The sequence below is a fragment of the Dioscorea cayenensis genome, chromosome 10 (genome assembly GCF_009730915.1).
Source record: "Dioscorea cayenensis subsp. rotundata cultivar TDr96_F1 chromosome 10, TDr96_F1_v2_PseudoChromosome.rev07_lg8_w22 25.fasta, whole genome shotgun sequence".
Taxonomy (NCBI): domain Eukaryota; kingdom Viridiplantae; phylum Streptophyta; class Magnoliopsida; order Dioscoreales; family Dioscoreaceae; genus Dioscorea; species Dioscorea cayenensis.
In genome coordinates this window covers 17,156,895-17,182,095 of record NC_052480.1, presented here as the reverse complement: position 1 = coordinate 17,182,095, position 25,201 = coordinate 17,156,895, and the positions used below count along the sequence as shown (strand labels likewise).

The following is a 25,201-nucleotide window of genomic DNA, read 5'->3' as shown; positions in this document are numbered from 1 at the left end:
AGACTCTTGTCGTGGAATAGTGACCATACGGCCCCCATACGGCCGTATGGTCCCAAAAACCCAATTTTTTTCATTAGTCTCCTCTATCTCTACCATGTTATTTTTGAGTTATCTTGTACCCCTTTGAGCTTGATCAAAAGTTTTTTTCTTCATTGTAGGGATGCTCTAACACTAAAAAGGCTCGCCTCCAAGCGCCCAAGAACTACGGAACTATCCTCTACACTCGATGAACCCGCTCTTCAAATTATCCCACCATCGAGAGAGATATGATAGATTGAAGACAAAAACCATTCGGGACTTTGTGCTATCTTGATTGGGAACTTGTGGACAACCTTGGGTTTGCAAGTCAAGTGCGGATTGGCTCTCACACGATTGTTGGGATAAACTCTTTGCCATTAACGAGCCAACCTTCCGCCAATTAACCTTGGAGGTCTTGAGTACATTTGAGGCGCGACAAGATGGAGAATCGTATGAATAAGAAGATTGTCACCATCCATTTTCAAGCTTTTGGAAGAAAGCGCACTATGCATCATTTGGACTTTGCCAAGTACTTGGGGATATATGATGATGATTTTATCAAATCCATGCCCGCAAACGCCTTAAGCTTGATTTTCCCGAGTGAGGTGGATAGGAGCAACTATTGGGCGACTTTTGGCGGGTGAAGATACGACCCGAAAGGCCTCACGCATGATTGACCCGGCACATAGATTCATTCATGCCTTGATGGCCCATTCTCTTTGGGGCCGGACCGATAGCAAGGGGGTGGTCACCCAATCCGATATCTTTACGATGTATGGCATCTTTGAGAGGCGCCCCTACTCACCTTGGCTACCTTGTCGCGATGCATTCCTTCACCGTGGCTCGTGATACTCGATTGGGAGCTATCTTTATTGGGCCCTATGTGACCAGATTGATCCGTGGCATGGGTTTGTTTGAGCAGACGCGAGGTATGACTATTGAAGGAGGTATGGCACCCCTCGGGAAGGCACACATACGAGCGATTGGCTTGGTGGTTGCTGAGCGCATGAGGGGCAGGCCCCCACAAAGACCAAGCCACCGGTGAGTCCAGCATCGGGCCGACAGAGCACACGAGTCGAGCCCCGAGGGCGCACCTGCTCCTACCCCCGTACTACTTCATTACCCCGACTTTGACATGAGACCCGAGGGGGATTGAGGGAGAGATTCGTGGCGAGCGCCGGGAGCAGCCATGAGATCCGTGACCAGCTTCACCGTGTCCTTGAGGGACAGCACCGACTCGAGGCGATTTTTCACCGCTTTCATTACCTCATACTATGGTTCCGCCTCAGATACTCTTTTCGCCACCATGCCACCACCGCCAAAGACCAGATTATGATGAGTAGCGGCTCGTTTGAGCATGGACACTTTTTTTATCTACTTTACTTTATTTTTGTTTTTGTATTATGTTTTTTTGTTTTTGTTGAGTTGGCATGGGACCTCTTCCTCCCAACTCTTTGTGTTGAACTTTATTTTGTTTTTCATCTATGTATTTTTGTTGACTTTTTCCCTAGTCTCTCCCTTGTGTTTGTATTTGTGAATTTTTTTGTGGAATGATGATGTCCCCTTTTTGCCTCGCAAGGCATTGAGGGAATTTTTGTGAGCTTTCCTAGTTTTTTTAAATGGAGGTCGGACAAGACGGTATTGCTCACCACACCTTTTGTCGAGTCGCACCTCACGACGTAACACAAGATAAACCGGGAAGTTCTATTTTTTTCACCCTCCTCTATTATTATTTGCATTGGCCCTTCTTGCATGTTTTTTTCATGATTAGTGTACATTGAGGGCAATGTACAACACTAAGTGTGGGGATGGGTGCATTTCATGTTTTTAGGAACATTGTTTACATGCTAGTGTTACCAATGATGGCTTTTATTCATTCTTGTAAGATTCTTTTTAGCTTGGACTAATGATGGATGTGAGTTACTTGTTTTTTTATGCTTTTATTGAATCTCGCTTTCACCCCATAGTATTGTCTTGTGCACTCGATTTTTTTGTCGATGCCCCGGAATAGCCAATGTGACTACTCTAACTCTCTTGTATGCTTAACACACTACTATGAGTACTTGGCCTTAGAACACTAAGTTCTATCCTTCAATGTTTTCTTAAGAACTTCTAAGTCTTATTGAGCTAATCCGAGTTTTTGTGGCATGTAGTGTACTCAAGATGTGATCTAGGGTGAGAGTGAAAGTGAAAAAGGAGTCTATGTCAAGATTCCTCCGCTAATGAAGCATGAATGCGCTCTATGTAGACTCGTAATCGAGTAGTTGGGTGGCTCTTGTGCCTAACCAGCATGTGCATCCTCTAGAAAGATTTTAAAATGATTTTGATGTAGTCTACGTTAGTCGGAAAAAAAAAATGTGTTGAATATTGAGTTCAAAATAAAAACCCTAGTGATCTTTTTGAGTACTTATCAAAGGTTTTGAAAAGAACAAGGATTTAGTTTCAAGCTATAGAATTAGAAGGATCTTACTTGGCCATTGAAGTAGCACTTAGTAGTTTAAGACTTAGTATTCTTTGTATGTGGAGTGATTAGCATCTAGAGTCTGATCGATTGAAGTCCTTGAGCTAGACCGCATCGAGGGCAAATGAGATAAAGGATTCACTTACACGCACATACATATTAGGGGTGAGACAGGATATTTTTTTATTATGTTTAATGACTATAACTCAACATCTATGTTTCGTTATCCTTTGCTTTTGGAATCTTATATTTGCTTGAGCCAGAGGTATTGCATTTAGCCACTTCTCAGTCTCTTTGTTTTTCATGAGTTCTTCGCTTGGGGATAAGCAACGCTTAAGTGTGGGGATGTTTGATAAGTGTCTAAATGTAGGTGTTTTCATATATATATCGTATGCACTTTGCATGTATTTTTGTGAGGTTTGATGCCCGCTTCACGCTTAATCGTCTATTATTTGCTTTTGTAGGGCATATGGAAGCCATGGAGAACAAGAAGATATCATTTTGGCAAAAAGAGAAGAAAAATAGAATTTTCATACTACCCCCATACTACCCAAGATGGGGGCCGTATGCACTCGTAGAAAGCAGATTGATTTGGTGTTCCGTCCGATTTCCATACTACCCAAGATACTGGGGCCGTATGGAGGCCGTATGCACCCCGTATGGAACGCGAATCTAGGGTTTCTGAGTGATATACGACCCCCATACGACCCCTATACGGCCCGTATGCCTCGGGGGGTATATATACTCACTTTTAGGGCTGATTAAAGGACTTTTTGCTGGCCGACTTTTGGGGAGATCATTTGGGAGATCTTGGGCGACCTTGGGGAGGAGAAAGAGGGCGAGAAAGCTAGAAGATCATTGAAGCCCAAGGTCCAAGGCTCTCAAGGCAAGAAGGCAACATCATTCAAAAGGGGAGATCGATCACGACTTGAAGGAAGGAGAACCGCGGCTAGAGGAAGCGTCATTCAGCATTCCTTTGGTGGGGGAAGCGTCATTCGGCATATTCTCGCCTCAACCTTCACCATTTCATCTAGGGAGTGTCATACTATGTCTTTGTTTCATGTTTTGCTTGATTGTATGCTTTGTTATGAGATGATGACACACTAGACCCCCAAGGCCACCGGGTGTTGGTGAACCTTGGGGGGTTTTATCATGTTTTTTGGATGATTACTTGTTAATTCTATGCTTGGTTATGTTTGAGATCTAATCCATTGTTTTCATGCTAAGTGTTACACCAAGGAGAAATCCGTAGCTCTTTTATGAATGATGCATGTAGATGTGACTTGCTCGCATGTATTAGGTCATGAATGGATTAGAAGGGGATACTTGTATCATCACGCCGAGAAATCGGGTGTTTGGTAGCCCTCCATGTAAGTTTAATCCGAAGAAGAGTAGGTTTATTCCTAAGCGAGATTTCCTTGTACTTAATGCAATCGTAGGAATGTAGATTTGGAAGAAATTCCTACCTATGTTCGTATGGGATTAGGGTTCAATCGCCGAGAAATTAGGGTTGTTCTAATCTTGGAATCTCATGGTCCAATTTACCCTTGCATCTTTAAATCATCATCCATGTTGCATGATAACCCCTCAAGGCGATCCATATCCATAGGCCTTTGCACTTCATTGATTCTCTTGCTTGCTTATTGCTTGTTCTCTCTAATTTGCTAGCAAATCTTGTGTTTAGTTTTATTTGTATTTAGTAGAGTAAAATCCATCACTTAAGATCTTAGGCTAGATAATAGCTCGAGAAGGAGTAATAGGAGATCCTTAGCCCCGTGGAATACGATCCTCGTGTCTTTGCACGAGGTATTACTTGGCGATCCCGTACACTTGCGGGGAAGCGATCATCCAGCTGAGCTTAGGATTAGTTTATCTTTGGGAATAAATGATCTCAAATTCTAATGGCTTTTATCTTGAGCAACAGAACATTTCCCTCATTTTTTTCTTGAAATTTTAAGGATACCTTGTTGCAGCCTTTGTTAATTTACTTAGGCTGTGCTAGATTAGTTTGGAATAAATAAACTCATTTTTTTATTTCCTAGGCAATTTTTTGTCATCCTTCTAGCTCTTGTATAGCTTTTTTATTTAGCTAAATTACCTCTTACTAATAGCTTTAAGAGTATATAATTGAAGATAATCACACATTGGTAGGTTATTAGACATGTTATTCTCTTGCAAAGCTTTGATATACAACATCTTATATCATGTTGCTTTAGTCCTGGAAATTTTCTGGGCACTCAACATGAGAGGAAAATAATAGTTTTCTTTTTGCGGTTAGATAACTCACTTTTCGTAGGTTCTATTAAGCCATTGATAACAGAGGTTGCTGATTCTAAAGAGCATTTGTAACACTATGCACTTATGAAAATCTAACCACTATATCTCCGGCTCAGTGAGTTGTATTCTAGTCCTCTAATAATTTTTTCCCCACCTTAAAATGAACAGCATTAAACTGGTAACCCTATTTTATCAACCTTATATTTATATATGTATTAGTAGGGATGACAATTCATAGGTACCATAAAAAAAACATACAATTCCCAAACCCAAACCCAAGTAAAATTCTCAAATCATGCCCTGTCCCATATCCATCCCAAATCTACTAAGCCCATCCTGTTTAATATCTAAATTAGGAAAGGTTAATCATATGTCCAAAATTAATACTGATTTATTTCAGATAATTTTATTCATAGTTTAATATATTGATCTTCAAATATTTTTAGAAATAATGAAACAAAATTTCTTACGTAAGCAAAAATTTATTATGTGCAAGAACTTCCAAAACTATACAAATTATGATATATATACATACTTATATGTATATAAACACTACATAGATATATATATATATATATATATATACCTATATGTGTATGGGTTTGGGTTTTGGGTACCCATGTGACAAATATGGAATCGCTCGGGTTTAAATCCCAAACATGTATCAAATTCTGTTAGGGTTTTTAAAATGGGTCCTATTAGAGTTCCTGTAGAATGGGTATCCATCAAACCCATGAAAATTGTGATCCTTATGTGTTAGTTATCAAAGATTTTCTAGTTTTTGTGTTATTAATAACATGTCAAATATTATTTCTCTTAATAAATGCCAGAGAATGTAATATTATTGAATAAATTACTGTATGATACTTTTTTCAACTTTATCTTCTCAGGCATTTTGTTCCTAACTTGACCATTGGAACCCCAGTGATTGAGAGTTTACGGAAGCACACATTACTCTGTTTAAATTAAATACTTACTGAGGATGTAGAGAGTTTTAAGCAATAGTTACTAGTTTCTAAATAGCCATTGTCATGATTATCTCATCCACGGCATACTTGGACTATCACCTCATGGTCACAAATTGTCATAGTCTCGGGCTATGGATCAAGTCACCGGGTGATGAACTAGAAAATCCACTTCGAATGCCGGCGTCTTTCCTTTATTGTGATTTCTTCCTCGTTACAAACCTATAATGAATGTGGAACTTATGATCTTGGAAGCTTATGATCTACTTATCCTATAGTCCATGTCTCTCATAAGTCTTACCCACAAAGGCATCCATAACATTGTCGCCGCCTGGACAAAGAGCTTGTCCTCAAGCTCGAAATATGGATAAGCAGCATGGAAATGATCAACATCTTCCCAAGTAGCATCTGTGGGTGTAGAGCCAAACCAATGGACTAGGATTTCCCAATGCTCACAATTAAGATGTGAGCGCAAAATAGCACAAGATTTAGAAATGAGTCTGCCTTCCATTATCGGCGGTAGAGTGGGTGGAGCAGTTGGGGCAGCCCCACGGAAAGCCTTGAGAAGAGAAACATGGAAGACATTATGGATTTTACATTCAAATGGTAACTCTAATTGATATGCAACTTTTCTGATCTTGCGTAACATCGTAAAAGGCCCATAGAACTTGGGGGTAAGCTTATGGTGAAGCTTTCTATTCACCGATTATTGTCGATGAGGATGTAAACATAGCCAAACAAGTGAGCTTGGATTATATTCCACATCCTGATGACCTTTATCATAATATTCCTTCATACGGTCCTGAGCCTATTGAAGCCGAACTTGAATATCCTGTAATGCTGAATCCCGATCAAGCAATGCTTGATCTACTGTATCCACTTTCGAAGAACCAGCCACATAAGATAACAAACAAGGTGAATCTCTGCCATAAACAACTTTAAAAGGAGAGGTGTGGAGAGCAGTATGGAATAAAGTATTATAATAGTATTCACCCCAAGAAATCCAAGTGACCCATTGCTTAGGTTGATTGTCGAGAAAACAACGTAAGTACATTTCAATAGTTTTGTTGACCACCTTTATTTGGCCATCGATTTATGGCTGGTAGGCAAAAGAGAAGGCCAGTTTAGTCCCACATAGGTGAAAAAGCTCTTTCCAAAAATTACTAGTAAAGGCAACATCCCGATCACATACAATAGATTTAGGAATATCGTGCATGCGTACCACATGCTCAAAGAAAATATGGGTCACACTTGTAGTTACATATGGATGTGCCATTGGTAGAAAGTGGGCATATTTGGAGAACTGATCAACAATAACAAACAAGACTGTTTTGCCACTTGATTTTGGTAATCCATCGATAAAATCCATTGAAACATCAGCAAAACTTGTATTGGCAATTGGAGAGGCTGAAGTAACCTAGCAGGGCTCAATTGCTCAACCTTGTTAAGCTGGCACATTGGGCAAGTTGCCACATATTCCCTAATTGTATATGCACCCTTTGTAACATTTTCTGAACACCTTCATATGTGCCATCATGGAATCCTGATAATAAGGAAGAAATAGTGGAAGATGTCGATAATAGATAAATGTGACCTTTGTAGAGAAGAAGCCCATCTTGCAATGACTAAGAATTATTTACTTCTCCATGCTGAACTTGATCGCACAGTTGTCATAGAGATGCAGTCTCTTGAATTTTTGCTTTGATAGCATCAAACAAGAGCACACGAGGTTGGGTAATCGCATGCAACAAGCCTTCACTGTCAACCGGCATGATAGTGCATTAGCAGCGTGGTTTCAATTCCCAGCCTTGTATTCCACATGAAAATCAAATCCCATTAGTTTACATATCCAGTGTTGTTAAGGAGATGTTGTGAGTCATTGCTCTATCAGATACTTCAAGCTATAGTGATCGGTGCGAATAATGAAAGATTTTCCCCACAAGTAAAGGCACCAATATTACACTACTTTCACTAATCTAATCAATTATTTTTCATAAGCTACAAGTTCATAATGTCGGGCTGCAATCTGGCGGCTATAAAAAGTAATGGGATGTTCATGTTGTTGTAGGACAGCACCAATTCCTTCTACAGAGGCATCACACTCCACGATAAACTCATCTTCAAAATTACGTAGCTGCAAAACTGGAGCTATTGTTAGAGCTTGTTTGAGTGAATGAAAAGATGCTAACACAGCATCAATAAGCTAGAAAGAGTTTCTTTTGAGCATATTAGTCAAATGAGCAGCAAGTTGACCATAATCTCGAATAAACTTACGATAATAGCCCGCCAATCCCAAGAATCCTCGTAGAGCCGTTAGGGATTAAGATTGAGGCCAATCCGTAACTGATTGTATATTGCTATTATCAAACTGAAACACCTGCAACAAACACAATGTGGGCGAGATATGCTACTTGGGATTCCCCAAATGAACACTTAGATTTTTTCAAGCAAAGATGATGAGCTCGCAATAATTCAAATACCACTCGAACATGGAGCAAATGATCACCCTATGTCTTACTATAAAATAAAATGCCATCAAAGAAAACAAGAAAAAATTGGCGCAAGTTTATATGAAATACCTCGTTCATAAGGGCTTGAAAATTTGATGGTACATTATATAACCCAAATGACATAACCAAGAACTCAAAATGGCCATGGTGTGTTCGAAAGGCAGTTTTCTCAATGTCAGCTTGATCCATGCGGACTTGATGGTACCCAGACCAGAGATCAAGTTTAGTAAAAAATTGAGCCCCTTGTAGTTTATCTAAAAGTTCCTCGACCATTGATATAGGGAATTTATCCTTGATTGTTTTAGCATTCAGATCTCTGTAATCCGTACAAAATCTCCATATATCATCTTGCTCAACAGAACATGTAAAGAAAATGGTAATCGACTAGGTCAGATAATTCCTTACTGAAGCATTTATTCACATTGCCTATCTATTTCATCTTTTTGTAATTGTGGATACCTATAGGGACAGACCACCAAAGGCCCTGATTCTGGCTGCAAACAAATACGATGATCACAGTTACATAGAGGAGGTAATCCTATAGGCTCATGAAATAAATCATGAAAATCACCCAAAATCTTGTCTAACTTGGCATGCGACATAGATGATTCATGTAATAAGTGAAGTCGAGCACCATTAGAAGTCCATAGTCCCTAAAGAGTGATGGTGGCACCACCCAATTCAAAGCTTATAGTGAGGGAGACAAAATCCCATAGGATTGGTCCCAAAGTTTGTAGCCATTTGATTCCTAAAACAATGTCAAAACCATCCAATGGAATTACAAAAAAGTTAGCAGTAAAAATATTATCAGCAAATTGAAATGATACTGACTTACAAACTTCTTAGCTGGAAACCTTCACTCCGTTGGCCACAGATACACTTAAACCCGATTGAGGTTCAATAGTCAATTAAAGGCGTTGGGCTACTATAGAGCTAATGAAATTATGTGTGCTCCAGCAATCCGTCAAATCAGTACATGATATTCTTGCATTACAACTCACAATTGTATAGTCCTTCCATCTTGTTTTCTAGTTATAGCATGCAAAGATATTTCAAGTTCCCTCGTTTTTATCTTGATCTTGAGCAAGGTCATCATGATCCTCTATTTCCAACCAAAATAATTTTTTATATTGGTGCCCAAATGCATATGTTTCATCACAGTTGTATCAAAGGCCCTTTGCCCTCCATTCTGCCATGTCAGTAAACTTCTTGATAAAAGGAGTAGACACATTCTCGAAGTTTGAACTTGCCACTAGTGCACCGCCTTATGCAGAGTTTCCTTTAGGAGTAGAAGAGGAAGCAATTGCAGCCATGCTGGTACCTTTTGTGTTTGAGTTGATGGTTTGCCAAGGCCCTCTTTGCATGCTTGTTGCCCTCGCAAGTTGTTGTTTCTTCTCATAGGCTTGTGTTAAGTTCATAGCCTAAACAAGGTTTGGAGGATTTTGCATCTCCACATCCAACCTAATAGAATCGAGTAATCCTGCAGTAAATAAATCCACATGTTGATCTACTCATACTGTATAGGCACTTGCTAATAGGCCTTGAAATTGGCATTGATAATCCTCCACTGTTCTTGTATGTTTTAAATTAACCAATTCACCTAACGAATTGTTGTGGAGTGGTAAGCCAAATCTTAGAGTGCAATACTCCATGTGAGATTTGATTCCTCCTACTCGATTAGATAATACCATAATTGTGCTTCACCCAATATGCAAAAAGCTGCAAAACCAACTTTATCTATTTCAGCTATCCGTTGATTGGAAAAGAACTTCTTGCACCGATGTATACATATCAAAGGATCATCTGACCAATCAAAAGTCGGAAAATCAAGCTTTGTGTACCGCAGCACCACTCCAGATCTCATTAATGGTTCTGAGTGATGATAGCTACGGTTTCCCAAGTTACTACTGCTCGCACCTCCATCCAACTCCCTACCACAATTTCTATGGGAACCATGAAAAAGCTCTTGTAGTTGCAGTGACAAGTGTTGTAGCTAAATTCCCAAGTTTAACTTGGTTTACGCCACTCTTGCTTCCATTCGAGACTTAGCACCAATCTTGCTTCATTTGTTGTTTGTGCTTCTTGTAGAGACACCTATAAGTCTTCTTTTGTGTTGGGATCATCAGTGGTGTTTGGCTATGGTACCAAGTTATCACGTTCTCTGGCTATGGATCAAGTCACCAGGCGATGAGCTGGAAAATCCACTTCGAATGCTGCCATCTTCCATTTATTGCAATTTCTTCCTCATGACGAACCTATGATAAATGTAGACTCATTGAAGGGAGCTCCTAACCTTAGACTCATTAGGATGGATAGAGTCTTAAACCTCCAGAGATATAATCAAATTTAGCTTGTCTTTATTCTCCCAAATCATCTTCTTAAATAGAGGTTACATGAGAAATTATGAAACTAGAATTAAGGAATGAAATTAAGGACTCTTTATTGCATTTGAAATACTTGCTAAAACAAACTCTATTTAAAAGACATAAAATTATTGGTTGCCTTCATTTCTATCTTTGGCGATATTGCTTGCAAGATCATATTCCTCAAATTAGGAATGAAATTATTTGCCTTCCTTCCTATCTTGAAAGCTTATGATCTCCTTATCCTGTGGTCCACGTCTCTCATAAGTCTTACCCACAAAGGCATCTGTAACACAAATCCTCTGGCTTATACGGAGCCATTGGCAAAAGCTAGTGCTTTGTTTGGGGTTTACTTTTCATGTTAAGATGTCCAAAGGTATTTAATATATGTTCCGTAATTATTTATTGTTTTTCACTTAAGCTTCAACATTGTTTTTCGGCATCAACAATGATTATGTAGATAACTGGCGTGAACTTATTCAGAACATCAAGGCAAATGGCATGCGACCTGGGGTGTCATTGAAGCCTGGAACCCCTATTGAAGAGGTTTATCAATTGGTATGTTTGAATGCCCTATTCCCTAGCATTTTATCATTTCTTATTCTATATTCTTTGCTTTATTGAAGGTTAGTGAACATGGTTGAGTTTGACCATTATTACATGAACTTTATATTTATTGCAAAAAAAAAAAAATACATTGTTGGATGCACAATGTGATAAGTGCTTGAGTAGACATATTTTTTAATATGTTTTACATTCATTGAACATCATTTTTACCATGGTTTATGTCTCTGATTGCTTCTCCGCAAGTGTACGGGATCGCCAAGTAATACCTCGTGTGAAGACACGAGGATCTTATTCCACGGGGCTAAGGATCTCCTATTACTCCTTATCGAGCTATTATCTAGCCTAAGATCTCAAGTGATGGATTTTTACTCTACTAAATGTAATTAAAGCTAAAACGAGATTATGACCAAATTAGAGAAAACAAGCAATAAGCAAGCAAGAAAATCAATGAGATGCAAAGGCCTATGGATGAGGATCCCCTTGAGGGGTTATCATGCAACATGGATGATGATCTAAAGATGCAAGGGTAAAATGGACCATGAGATTCCAAGATTAGAACAACCCCCAATTTCTCGGCGATTGAACCCTAATCCCATACGAACATAGATAGGAATTTCTTCCAAATCTACATTCCTACGATTGCATTGAGTACAAGGAAATCTCACTTAGGATTAAACCTACTCTTCTTCGGATTAAAACTACATGGAGGGCTACCAAACACCCGATTTCTCGGCGTGATGATACAAGCATCCCCTTTTAATCCATTCATGACCTAATACATGCGAGCAAGTTACATCTACATGCATCATTCATAAAAGAGCTACGGATTTCTCCTTAGTGTAGCACTTAGCATGAAAAACAATGGATTAAATCTCAAAAATTACCCAAGCATAAAATTAACAAGTTATCATCCAACATACATGATAAAACCCCCCAAGGTTCACCAACACCCGGTGGCCTTGGGGGTCTAGTGTGTCATCATCCCACAACAAGCAATACAAACAAGCAAAACATGAAACAAAAGCATAAATGACACTCCCTAGATGAAATGGTGAAGGAGGAGGTGAAGAATGTGTCGAATGATGCTTTCCCCGCCAAAGGAGTGCCAAATGACGCTTCCTCTAGCCGTGGGTCTCCTTCCTTCAAATCGTGGTAAATCTCCCCTTGAATGATGTTGCCTTCTTGCCTTGAGAGTCTTGGACATTGGGCTTGAATGATCTTCTAGCTTCCTTGCCCTTCTTCTCCTTCCCAAGGTCGCCCAAAATCTCCCAAGTGATCTCCCCAAAATCGCCAAGAAAAGGTCCGACAAAAAGTCCCCTTTTTACGCCCTAAAAGTAGGTATTTATACCCCCAGAGGCATATGGATCATATGGGGGTCGTATAGCACCCAAAAACCCTAGATTCACGATCCATACAGGGTGCATACGGCCCCCATACTAGGTAGTATGGAAATCTGGGCAGACACTCCAAATCAATCCGCTGCTACAGTGCATACATCCCCCATATTGAGTAGTATGGGGATAGTATGAAATTCCTGTTTTCTTCTCTTTTCGCCCAAATGATATCTTCTTGTTCTCCATGGCTTCCTTATGCCCTACAAAGCAAATAATAGATGATTAAGTGCAAAACGGGCATCAAACCTCACAAAATACATGCAAAGTGAATACGATATATACATGAAAACATCTACATTTAGACACTTATCAATCTCATATTGTGTATTTGGTGTTCTTTTGTGCAATTAGGTTGTGTAGGCCTTGAAGAGTCAAAAGGAAGCAAATATAGGCTATAAAGACACAATGTTAGGAGTTCTTGTGCAATTCAAACCAAGACACAAGGGGAATTCATGAACATGGAGATGTGTGCCAACTTCGAAGGAAGTTCAAGCCAATTTACTAGTTGGAAGGGCACAAAGGTAGTCACATCTTCATATTCTTTCTCTTTGTGAAGATTGCAAGACCTTCAAAGATCTGTCGATGAAGAAAAATCTTATAGCCTACTACATGGACGTGTGCCCAACTATATGGCCTCAAGAGAAGAGTGTTTGGACCGCATTTGTGAAGAGTACTGTAGCAAAAATGATGTAGCATTTTGCTGTTCACGTACCCGCGTTGGAATTCCACGCGACCACGTGGAAATTCCTGTAGACCACGCTGGCGCATGAAAAATCCACACGGGCACATGAGGGCACATGACAGGCACGGTTTTAGGCTATAAATAGGCCATTCGCACTATTCTTAGGAGCCTTTTTGCGGTGTTTTTCACGAGCACTTAGAGGGCAAGGCGGCTAGGGTTTTAAAGTAGGTCCTTGGCGATATTGGGGTAGGAGGGGTAGCGTTCATCACCAACTTTGATCAATCTTCTCTCAGTCATAGCATCATAGCATAGAGGGAGCCTTTGGTGACCTAGCTTCGGAGGAGGATTCCTCAAGATGTTAGGCGACCCATCAAGGCCATCATCATAATTTGAATGGGTGTTTTCTCTATGGTTTTCATTGCTTTTGATTGTATTAATCATTGTTTTGTAACTTGCCCTATGGAGGGCTAAACCCTAGTAGGTATTTGGGAATGTGAACCCTAGGATCTATTCTTTTGTATTGATTTGCTTTATGTTTCTATTTAATTTGAGTTGATTTGAGTTTTAACCTTGTGGCTCCATGGCTTGCATGTTATATTGATCTTGTGATTGATTCATCATGCATGATTCTATTACTTTGATGAGAGAGAGATCTCCATTAGAGTTAGAACACCAAGGTTAAAGAGGGTTGAGAGGGTGAGTTATGAGATAGTGGAGTGTCCCCTTTCCCTTCTGATTGAGTGTTTTCTATCTTCATATTCCCTAGACTCTATGCAACCATATTTGGTGTGAGGTGTGAGATTGATAGATTTCTCCGCTGAGACCTTGTAGAGGGTTAGGGATCCTTCACCGGGAAATAGGGTTGGATCTATCTTTAGGAATCGGCTTCACTCTTAGGTATCCCTAGAGCTTATTGCGGTCATATGGGGCATGAGGTGTTGAGATTAAGCGATTTCTCCACCGGGACCTTGTAGGGGATTAGTACCGGTGGCTTTGAGGCAAGGGCCGGTTGTTCTTGGATTACCTCGACTCATTAGACTCGGTTTAGAAGCATTTAGCGAATCTTGAGCTTTATGTTAGATCCTAGGGGGAGTATTGCCCGAGTACCTCATCTTCATTAATTGAGAACTCCTTTACTTTATATCTTGCTCATTTGGTTGCTCATTAACTTTTCTTACAATTAGTTCATTTCATCACATCCATTGATTCTGACTAGATAACTAAGAATTGGTTAATACTAATACTTTCGTTGCTTATGGATTCGACTACCCATTCTCTGAGGTAATTATTACTTCGACACCCGTGCACTTGCGGTTTACACGCAATTCGGATACGTGTCAGAATGTTGGCACCGTTGCCGAGGAACGGGATATTAAGAACACTAGGGCTTGGTTACTTTAGTCATTCACATTTTCATTTACTTTTCTACTTCATATATCTCTCTTACGCTGTTCTCATTATTTCTTTTCATCGATTTCGGCTATAGGTTATGACCCGAGGGAACCCTTCAACATTGATTGAAGAGGATCCTAAAATTGAGCAAAGAATTTGTAGGAGGGGCAAGGAACCCGTGCAAGAATAATGTTTCCAGCTGAAATAGAGATCGAAGAATCTGAAAATATAGCTTAACAAGAGAGGCAACAAAGAAAACTTTCAGATTTTGCTAGACCTACAATTTATGGGACACAATCGAGCATTGTTAGGCCACCGGTAGCAGCCCAAAATTTTGAGTTAAAGCTGGGTTTCGTTCAAATGGTTCAACAATCCACACAATTTAATGGGTTAGGCGATGAAGACCCAAACAACCACATTGAGAATTTTCTTGAAGTGTGCGACATGTTGAAGATCAATGGGGTTTCGGATGATGCAATACGCTTAAGAGCTTTCCCATTCTCATTGAAGGGAAAAGCCAAACAATAGTTCCATTCATTGCCAAGAGCTTCTATCACAACATGGAATGAAATGGTCAAAGCTTTTCTTGCAAGGTATTTTCCTCTGGGAAAGTTTGTAAAACTTCATAATGAGATATCTTCATTTGTTCAAATAGAGATTGAATCTTTATTTGAGACTTGGGAATGATTCAAGGACCTCTTGCGGAAGTGCCCACAACATGGGTTCCCTGAATGGATGGTCATTAACACATTTTATATGGTTTGAACTTAAGCACCAAACAACTTTTGATGCTGCCGTGGGAGGAACATTGGGAAACAAGACCCCCGAAGAGGTCTGACAAATGATTGAAGAGATGGGTTTGAATAACTACCAATAGAATGCAAGAGAAAAGAATAAAAGTGGCTGGACACCATGAGATTGATGCGGTTACATCCTTAGCAGCCCAAGTAGAGGCATTGAGAAAGAAATTGGACACTTTGACATCATCAAAGGTAGCCATAATCACAAGTTGTGATGGTTGTGAGGGGTTCGCATATACCATCCGATTGTCCTATCTCGATTGTTATTTTAGCACCAATTGAACAAGTAGATTTTGTGGGCAATTCGGGAAGAAGACAAGGTAATCCTTATAGCAACATCTATAACCAAGGGTGGAGAAACCATCGAAATCTCTCATGGGGTAATCAAGGGTAGTAAAAACCCACTACCCCACCAGGATTTTAACAAACACCTTTGATTCTAGAGAGATTTTCAGAATTAGAAAGGGTTTTGTCAAAGTTTATTCAATCAACTGACACAAGGTTCTAAAACATAGAGGCAACACTCCGCAATCACACCACTTCCTTGCACACTTTGGAGAATCAAGTGGGACAAATAGCAAAGTCATTGGCGGAAAGGCCTCTAGGAAGCTTACCAAGTAACACCGAGACTAACCTAAGAGAGCAAGTGAAGGCGATCATTTTGAGGAGTGGTCAAGAGCTCCAAGAAGAGCTCACTGCTGAGAAAAATTCTGATATTCATCAAGCTAAAACCCTCACTGGGAAGACTGTTGAAATTCCTCAAGAAAAGCCAAAAGATAAGATGCAAGACAAGGAGAAGGGGCCAGCTGTGTCGCCCCCTTCATATACTCCAAGAATCCCTTATCTGGCACAATTGAAGAAAGACCAAGTTGATGACCAAAATAGAAAAGTTCTGGATCTATTCAGGTAGTTACACATCAACATTCCATTTGTTGAGGCGTTGTTCCAAATGTCTCGCTATGCAAAGTTCTTGAAGGACCTCTTGACCAACAAGAGGAAGATGGAGGAGAGTGTGGATGTAGTCTTGGAAGGTAATTGTTTGGCAATGCTTCAGAAAAATTTGCCAAACATAATGAAAGATCCGGGAAGCTTCATCATACTATGTGCAATTAGAGGTTTGGGGGAAGAAAAAGCTTTGGCCAATTTGGGAGCTCGTATTAATGTCATATCATACACATTGTTTCAGAAATTGGGCTGGGAGAACCAAGATCAACCTGCATGATCTTACAGCTGGCCGATAGCTCCGTTCGTCATCCTAGAGGTATAGTTGAAGATGTTTTAGTTAAGGTTGACAAGTATATTTTTCCTACAGATTTTGTTGTACTAGATGTTGATGAAGATCCGGAGGATCCATTGATTCTAGGAAGACCTTTCTTACAAACCTTCAAAGCACTCATTGACATGGATGGATGTGAGATAACATTGCTCATTGGAGAAGAAAAGATCACATACTGCCTTGCCGAAGCAATGAAGCACCCTCTTGACTTTGATGACACTTGTTATTTTTTAGATGTCAGTGATGAGATTGCTAATGAGTACTTACAGGAATTTTTGTATCTGGATCCATATGAGGAATGGCCGGACATGGAGGAGAAGAAATTGAACAATTGTGTGTAACAAGTTCTCAATGCTTACCCTCAAAGAGGATTCTTGAAACAGATTTTTGGCCGAGTCAAGAGGTCGAGACGTCGCCATCGAAAGCACTCTAGCACAATAGGAGACACAAAGGAAGTGTGTGGCATTCCCTCATTCGGTAACATGTTTAAAACTTTTTCCTTGAGTATGTAGAATTTCTGTCCATCATGTGTGCATGTTACTAATAAGGAGATTTTTCATCGTTATGAGCTACCATGAGGTAAGGACAGGTACATCAAGTTAAGTGACATTAAACTAGTGCTTCTTGGGAGGTAACCCAAGTTTTTAGTTAGTTTTTAGTCTTAGAATTTTAATTTTACAGTAATAATGTCATGAGTGTGTGTCTTGATTAATTTTTGTTGATTATTGGTGTTTTCATGGAATTTTTCGGTGATTTGGATTTTTTTTTTTTTATGTGTATGACATGGTTGAGGGTGAATTTAATGTTTAAAGTTGAAAAATTTGGTGTTAATTTGGAGGTAGGCACCTTGTGTGGACTGTCTGCAGAAATTTTGCAGTTTACACGGCCACGTGGAATTTCCACACTGTCGTATACAGTACCCACGCGGGGTGTGGAATATCCACACCCCCATGTGCCTATAAGAAGTTGAAAAGTCACTATTCATGTTCATCTTCTTCAAAGAGCCTCTTCATCTTCCAACCCTTAACTCCTATAAAACTCAATCTTTGATCTCTAAAATGAATTTTCCTCAACTCCTTGGATGTTTAGACGTGATATGCCATAGTTTTCACCAAATTTTCTTCTTTGATTCACACCGGTAAGCCTTCAACTCTCCTTATCCCTTCCATGTCTTCATTCTCATTTTTATGGAGTTTTCATGGTGTTTATGTACAAATCTTCTTGGGAAATCATGCTAGACACCTATTAGAATTGTAGAAATGACTAGTTTAAGGCATAAGGGTCCGACCTTGGCCGATTTGGCCAAGGTCGGGTGCCCACACGGCCGCGTGGACAACCCACCCGCTTGCTTGGGCTGGCCGTGCACAGCCAGCCAGGCCACGCGCGCGCCCTAGACACTCGCCCGCGTGACTGGGCGCGCGCAGAAGCATGGACTGGCAAGACGCACGCCCAGGCCAACCACGCGCCTACGGGTGCACCAACCGTACCTGGGCACGCTGCCCAGGCTACACAGATGCGTAGCCTTGGGTATAGCTCAACCATGCGCCCACGCGGGCTCGTGGCCTTCCCATGTGCCCATGTGGGCTGGGATAGAGGACAAACTATCCTGTTTCTCCACCGGCTCACTGCCTTCGTACGCGTGGTGCCCAGTTTATAATGTATTCATGCCGAACTGATGTTTTTAAATGTTTTATTCGTAGATATGGCACCACGGACCAAGAGATTGGCTCTGAAACATCCTCGCTACGATAGGGAGCCGACCCCACCACCGGAAGTCGAGTTTCCTGACCCTATTCATTAGCAAAGGTTTGAGCGCCTCCAACACCTTAAGATTAGACAGTCGTGCTTTATTAATTGGGACGCACTAGAGGAGATTGGTCTTGCGGATGAGGTCAAAGCGCTTATTAGTGTGGGAGGTTGGGACCGATTGGTCTCCATTCAGGAGCCCATTCGGTGAGACATCACCTTGGAGGTTCTTGCCTTATTTTCCTTCGACAATACCTTAGCCAACACAAACTTTGACACGGAGGATACCATTCATTTCTGAGACTTTGGTCAGCCACATGGGATGTCTTTGACGCAGTTCTCCATGTTTCTCGGCTTGTATGATCAGGACTATGCTGACACCATCTAGTACACACAGCTGCTTACCGACTACTCTCATGATCTAACTAGGGTCAGGTTTTTCATGATCTATGCGATGGCCACCAGTATGTCCCTGGCCAGTTGAAGGCTTCTTTACTAATACGGCCGACACACAGGTATATTCATGATATTCTCAGCCGATCCGTAATAGGTCATGGAGATGGTACAGGCTCACTTCGTAGGACAGATCTTTTGTATCTCCACTCCATGGACCTTGGCGTGCCTCTATATTTTTGATATGTTGTTGCTGACTACCTTTGTCAACAGAGTGAGTATTTGCTGATAAGAGCACTGTTTGTGGGACCCTATATTACTCGTCTCATTTTCAAGATGGGTCTGATCCGCTCGGTCAGAGGCGAGGAGAGGTTTAGTAGCCCAGTAACATTAGGATTGGTCACTCTCCGTTAAATGGGCATTGTGAGACGTACAGGCTTAAGGGGATATGCATTAGTTGAGTCTTCATCTGAGCGCGATGAAGAGCCTGCTGAGGCTACAGAGGCACCACCTGCAGCTGAGCCCATAGTCCCCAAGGTAGCACCGATAGCATCAGCAAATCCTGATTCATCTTCCACTCGAGTTTACGAGCATCTGGCTTGACTCTAGGTTGTCGTAGCTATCATCATCAAGAACCAGGTGTACATTCTAAATCGACTTGATCGCATTCTGCAGACCCTTGACGAGGAGGTCTCATCCACTTCTGCAACAATACCCACTCCATCATTAGCACCATCTCCAGATACCAATACTTGAGGCGTCACACTCATGAGACTTTCATTTTACTTTCTTTGCTTTTTTTGTTGTGTTAGTAGTTTGTGGACTTGTGTGCTCAGAAAGGCTTCGCCTTCTGAGATTTATATTCATATTATTATTTTGTTGCGAGTATTTACTTTATTGTTCTAATTGTGTGAACTTGTATTTCCTTTTCTATTTTGTTGAGCTTTACTAAACCCCTTGTATTCTGTGCAGATGGCCTTGAGAGTGATGTTGATGATGTTTTAGTCATAGACACGATCATGTGACCTTGTCACATGGTCGTGTGAGCTTCACAACCTATACAACACGCCCATGAGTTAGACTTCGCCAAATAGTTAATGAGGAGTTCATAGGAGTATTGTTTTAATTGCATTCCCACACACATTATACTTTCGTTGATGCTATCTTTATTGTATTTATATGCGTATATTGAGGACAATGTACATCTTAAGTGTGGGGGAGGGTTCACCTTATACATGACTTTTACTTGCGTTTTCATGAGCATGCTCTTGTTACCAATGAATGTTCAACTTAGGATTAAGAGTTTAATTCTTAGTTTTGGGAGGTTGTAAACATTAGATTTTATCATGCTCTAGTTTTCATCCAATTTCCTTGAATATTTTTTTCCGATTGCTCTTTATGCACCTTTCTCACTCATTAGACCTATGAAGACCCTAGCTCACTCATTAGACCTATGAAGACTCTAGTTCATTATTTTTTGGGGCTTTAGTGTGCTAGTTTTATTCTTAAAAAAATCAGAAAAATCAGATAAAAATTGAAAAACAAAATTGGCAATTGTTTGTATTGTTTGTACATAGGGGGTGGAAAGCGATACAACCCACGATGTATGTAGCTACCCTCATAAGTCAGATACTTATTATGCCCTAATGAGAGAAAGAGCTATCTCATCGGATGTGTGAAAGCTACCACCTTTGGTAGAAAGAGCTACCATCTCAAAAGTGTGAAAGCCACTTGGGCGGCATCTTGGCAAAGGGCTACCTTAGAGGATTGTGTGAAGCTACTCCCTATTTTTTTTTGTTTATAAATAAGTCCCGTGTTAATAAGAACTTGGTAGTGGACATAGTGTTGACATGAGTTGAGTTTTTCACACACACACGCATTCGGACTTCATCACTTTCATTTTTAATCGGATTGTTTACTAGAGCATTGATTGTTTTGTCTAGTGTTTTATTTTCTCCATAACTTTAGAATTTTATTCTTGTACCCTCTTGGTGAACCGAAGGCCAAGCACTTCTCTTTTATTTCCATTAGTTTAATGTGTAATTTTGCTTGAGGATAAGCAAAGGCTTAAGTGTGGGGGAGTTTGATAAGTGCTTGAATAGACATATTTTTCTATATGTTTTACATACATTGAGCATCATTTTAACCATGGTTTATGTCTCATATTGTGTATTTGGTATTTTTTTGAACAATTAGGTTGTGAAGGCCTTGAAGAGTCAAAAGGAAGCAAAGATAGGCTATAAAGACACAATTTTGGGAGTTCTTGTGCAATTCAAAGACCAAGACACGAGAGGAGTTCATGAACATGGAGATGTGTTAACTTCCAAGCAAATTCAAGCCAATTTACTAGTTGGAAGGGCGCAAAGGTAGTCACATCTTCATGTTCCTTCTCTTTGTGAAGATTGCAAAACCTTTCAAAGATCCTTCGATGAAGAAAAGTCTTATAGCCTACCATATGGACGTGTCCCCGACCATGTGGGCTCAAGAGAAGAGTGTTTGGACCACGTTTGTGAAGAGTATTGTAGCTAAGTACAGCAGCAAAACATTGCACATTTTACTATAGTAATATTGTAACAGAATTGCTGTTCATGTGCCCGCGTGGAAATTCCACACGATGGCATGGAAATTCCTGTAGGCCACGCGGGTGCATGAAAAATCCACACGGGCACGTGAGGCACGTGATAGGCATGGTTTTAGGCTATAAATAGGTTGTTCGCCCTATTCTTTGGAGACTTTTTGCCAGCTTTTCATGAGCACTTAAAGGGCAAGGCGGATAGGGTTTTAGAGGAGGTCTTTTATGATATTGGGGAAGGTTCATCACCAACTTTGATCGATCTTCTCTCCGTCATAGCATAGAGAGAGCCTTCGGCGACCAAGCTTCGGAGGAGGATTCTTTAAGACGTTGAGTGACCCATCAAGGCCATCATCACAAATTCAAGGAGGTCATTCTCTATGGCTTTCATTGCTTTTGATTATATTAATTATTATTTTGTAACTTGACCCTTTGAGGGCTAAACCCTAGTAGGTATTTGGGCATGTGAACCCTAGGATCTATTCCTTTGTATTGATTTGCTTTATGTTTCTATTTAATATGAGTTGATTTGAGTTTTAACCTTGTGGCTCCATGGCTTGCATGTTATATTGATCTTTTGATTTATTCATCTTGCATGATTTTGTTACTTTGATGAGAGAGAGGTCTCCATTAGAGTTAGAACACCAAGGTTAAAGAGGGTTGAGGGGGTGAGTTATGAGATAGTGGAGTATCCCCTTTCCCTTCTGATTGAGTGTTTTCTATCTCTGTATTCCCTACACTCTATGTTACCATATTTGGTGTGAGGCATGAGATTGATAGATTTCTCCACCGGGACCTTGTAGGGGGTTAGGGATCCTTCACAGGGAAATAGGGTTGGATCTATCTTTAGGAATTGGTTTTACTCTTAGGTATCCCTAGAGCTTATTTCGGTCATATGGGGTGTGAGGTGTTGAAAATGAGCTATTTCTCCACCATGACCTTGTAGGGGATTAGTATCGGTGGCTTGGAGGCAAGGGCCGGTTGTTCTTTGATTACCTCGACTCATTAGACTCAGTTTAGAAGCATTTAGCGAATCTTGAGCTTCATGTTAGATCCTTGGAATTCAAATATTAAAAGTTACCACTTCATATCTTGGCATGGGTGATGGAGATTATTTCAGTTATGATTTTATTAGCGATTTGAGATATAAACCATCGGGTTCTGAAATTTGAGTATTGCTAAATTATTCTTTGCATCAACAAAGGAGGTCTTAGGACATAAAGCTGTTTATCACCATTAAATTGACCATTCCATTATAAGCAAATGTAAAAAAAATAATATTGTGTTTATACCTGTAAGCTAAGTGTTTTGCTAATTGTTGTTTCTGAATCACATCATAGAAAAGTGTTAAATTCTTTTGGGGATTGTATGCTGCAAGCTGATTTCATTTTGAAGTACAAAAGTTGCTTTAGAAAGTGGTCTTTCCGTTAGAAAGAGATTAATTTTTAACTTAGCTCAACTTAAAAAAAATATATGTCTTTATATATTATGGTGTTTATTTGTTCCTTTTCAGTGAAATATACATATGAACTAACAAGAATGTTGTGGAAGTAATTGTAAGTGTAAACATTCAATTCCCTATATTCATATTTATATGTTGTTCACAGGAAAAAAACCCACAAAGCAGAGCTTGAAAACATAGGTAATCTCTTCTAGGATAAACTCAAGAAAAGCTTACCACCGTACAAGATCAAGATAAATTTATTTCTACTAGGAAATATGAAACTACAATGGATATGAATTAAGATATTGAATAAATTGAATACCTAACAACATATGGTTGCCCCTTTTTATAGCCAAAGTGTTGCATGTTGATCCCTCCTAACTTACTAGGTTAAAATAAGGCATGTGAATCGCATATTATTAATTCTTCCTTAAAATGGAATATCAACTAAGATATTTGATAGAAGATAGAAGATAGAGAAGAATAGATTCTCATTTAATGAATGAAGGAAAACAAGTATGACCTTAGGTACATATAGAAGATAATGGTATAAGTATACCCAACAACAACTGTACATATATACAGACATATGTACATGCATCTAACATCCTCCCTCGAACTCAAGGCGGATCATGCGTCTTGAGTTTGGATAACATGAATAGATGCTGATCACGTGTCTGTGCCTTAATGAAAAAATCAACCACTTGTACCTCTATAGGAAGATAATGAAGTGACAATGTATGGGCACGCACATGACAGCGGGTGAGTGTATCCAAACCAATGTGTTTGGTCAGCTTATGCTTGACTGGATCAGCAGCAATCTGAAGGGCTCCCGTACTGTCATGGTGAATAGGAATAGGAGAAGGAAGCGGTACACCAAAATCCTATAGAATTGAACAAATCCAAAGCACCTCCTGTACTGTAAAAGCTAAAACACAAACCTCAGCATCAGCACTAGATTTAGCAACAGTTTGCTATTTCTTAGTCTTCCAAACAACAAGTGAAGACCCAAGAAAAATACAGCAGTCGGTGATAGAGTACCCGATTATCAGGAGAGATAGCCTAAGTAGCATCAGAATAGGCCTGTAGCTGAAGTGTGTACTGGTGAGAGTAGAACAGACCACATGAGCCAATGCCACGAAGATATCGTAACACTCGAAGAAGATGCCCATAATGAATAGAGATGGGGGCCACAATGAACTGACTGAGAATGTGCACAACATGAGAAATGTCAGTGCGTATAATGGCCAAATATACCAAGCTACCAATAAGATCCTGATAGTGAGAAGGATTGGATAAGGGAATTCTTTTAGAAGCACGAAGCTACAGATGTAACTCCATCGGTGTAGCGGTCGTACGAGTATCTATCAAACCAGAGTGAGCAAGTAGATCTAGAGTGTAACGATGTTGCGATATACAATAGTCATCAAGATGAGATGTGATCTTGATACCCATAAAATAATGAAGCGGACCGAGATCAGTCGTCAAGAAAGTCTCATACAGTTTCTATTTCACAAAGGTAATGTGAGCAGAATCATCACCACTAAGGATCATATCATCCACATATAGAAGAAGGATAATCTGGCCACGATGTGAAGAATGAATGAAGACTACCGGATTATGTATGCTGGGAGTAAACCCAGCAGCCTCAATGATTATGTTGAACCTCCCAAACCAAGCATGTGGGGCCTGTTTGAGACCATAGAGAGCGCGGTGAAGATGACAAACAAACCATAAAGGCACCTGAAGGCCAGCGGGAGGAGTCATGTAGACCTTCTCCTTCAGGTGCCCATGAAGAAAGGCACTCTTTATATCAAGCTGATAAAAAACCCACCTATGAATAGCTGCGGCAGCAACTAATGTACACACAGTATGCATGTGAGCCATTGGGGCAAAGGTCTACTCATAATCACCGCCATACTCCTGCTGAAAATCGTGAGCAACAAGATGCGCTTTGTAGCACTCAAGAGACCCATGAGAATAGGTCTTCACGTGGTAGATCTAGTGTGAAGTGATGGGAATGGCATGAACAGGAAGAGACTATATTTTATATCTGAGTCTGAGATAAAGCATCAAGCTTCTCAGTCATGGCAGTTCACCACTCAGGGGATCGAACCGCTTGCTTGTAGGTACGTGGCTCAAAGACATCTAAGACACTAGAGCTAGTAGAAGCATAACGAATAGGGGGATATAAGGTGGAGTGATCACATAAAGAGTAAGAATGAGAGGATACCTCATGAGCTGGATCAGTAGTAGGAGAGGCATCAGAAAGGACCTGCCCAAGTGGAGTCACTGTGGGATCCTAATGATGGTAAAATAAACAAAAGGGTGGGTGAGCAGG

General features: G+C 40.2%; 1 non-coding gene and 1 pseudogene across 1 annotated transcript; one reads left to right on the top strand and one right to left on the bottom strand.

Annotated features, from left to right (window-relative positions):
• Positions 1–841: 841 nt before the first annotated feature.
• Positions 842–25,201, top strand: part of LOC120270325 — a 28,974-nt pseudogene continuing 4,614 nt past the window's right edge.
• Positions 15,249–15,354, bottom strand: LOC120271230. The gene has a single exon (XR_005539850.1). It is a non-coding gene; the product is annotated as a small nucleolar RNA R71 (small nucleolar RNA).